The 1680-nt window shown below is 33.2% G+C and overlaps 1 pseudogene; it reads left to right on the top strand.

Moving 5' to 3' along the window:
• Window positions 1-1567: 1567 nt before the first annotated feature.
• LOC112480952 lies at window positions 1568-1680 on the top strand (annotated as a pseudogene).

Genomic DNA, 1680 nt, shown 5'->3' with positions numbered 1-1680 from the left:
TTGGAATTGGTTGTGGTAAACACATAATTCATAATAGTATCCAAAGAAGATGTACATTTCTGTGTTTATATACAGCATGAATGTGTAATTATGTGCACCAATAGGCTTGTGCATCCTTGTTCATAGCAGTACTATTTATAATAGCCAAAGACTGGAAACTACCCAAATGCCCATAAATGGTAGAATGGATTAGTAAATTTCGGTGTATTCACAGAATTCTGTACAACAGAGTTCTATACAGCAGTGAGAATCAACAAATGCCAATGACATGTAGCAATATAAGGAAACTTAAAAGCATAATGCTGACACCCAAGAGTACATATGGTTTATTCCACTTATAGAAAGTTTAAAATCATGTAAAGCTAGTCTAAGATGTTAGGATAGTTGCTACATTGGTCACAGGGGTGGGAGACGGAAGGAAGGAATGTAATTATCAGAAGTATATGGAGTAGCTTCTGGGGTGCTGGTACTATTTTATTTCTAGATTCAGATGCTGGTTACAAATGCATTTGGTTTGTGAAACTTCATTGAGCTGTACTTAATGATATGTGCACTTATATGCACGTATACTATATTTCAACAAAAGTTTACTTTAAAAGCAATAGTGATTACAAAACAGAGCCTGCAAACAAATATCACTTAGGCTAGGATCTTAACTAGCAGGCATATGATCAACCTACAGTTTTAAAAATATTGAAACAATGCTTCTGATGGAGAAGCATGCTTTAAATTGTTTGGCAATAGTATTATTTTTTTAATCGCAGAGAAAACCAATTTTGAATTTCCAGAATAATTTCTTAAACAAAATAATTAACTTAAAAAAGCTGTAGTTATCATACAAAGATTAAAAAAATAACAAAATTTTTGTAACAAAGCCGATGTACACAAAACAAAACTAAATGAAATACCAGACTGTCAATAAACTCTCTTTTTATTGCCCATTATCAATCAGAATGCAGAAATGTTTGAGCCTTTGAACATTTACTTTTAAATCAACCCAAGCATCTCACAATGACATTAAGCATTTTATAAATAAGTACTCTAAATCTTGTATATTATTCGAAATCAGTTAAAAATCTTTAAGCAAAGAATTCAACACACTTAACACCAAAACTTCAGCTTGCAAATCCCAGTAACTGAAAACAACATTTACAAACAGGAAGACATTGAAAGTTATCTCTAAAAAGCAAGAGAGTAACTAAACAACTTAATGTTGATGGTTTCAAATTTGAATTTTGAAATTTTGTAGTAGAGATTGGCAATATCTCAATTTCTTGGAAGAATCTTTTGATGAAGCTCCATTTTTAGTAGGTTATATTTATGTACTAGACTGGACTGAAATTGAGAAGGCCTAAGGTTTTGCTTCACTTCAAAGAGTCAGAAATAGAAAAATAAATAGTTCGTACTTTGTATGAAGGTAATAGTAACTGTGAAAATATTGGGGCTAAGATATTTATGCAACGCATTTTGGTAGGAAAAAATTAGCATTAGACTATCTTTCATTTAATAGATTTTGCTCTTAGTTTACCAGGTACCTCAATCTCTTCAAAGAGACTATATAGTCTCAGTCTACGGCCATGCCACCCTGAATGCGCCCGATCCCGTCTGATCCCAGAAGCTAAGCAGGATTGGGACTGGTTAGTACTTGGATGGGAGACCACCTGGGAATACTGGGTGCTT

The sequence above is a fragment of the Pteropus alecto genome, unplaced genomic scaffold (assembly GCF_000325575.1).
Source record: "Pteropus alecto unplaced genomic scaffold, ASM32557v1 scaffold20, whole genome shotgun sequence".
Lineage (NCBI taxonomy): Eukaryota > Metazoa > Chordata > Mammalia > Chiroptera > Pteropodidae > Pteropus > Pteropus alecto.
Note: the sequence above shows the minus strand (reverse complement) of the source record. Positions and strands in the feature narration are given on the sequence as shown.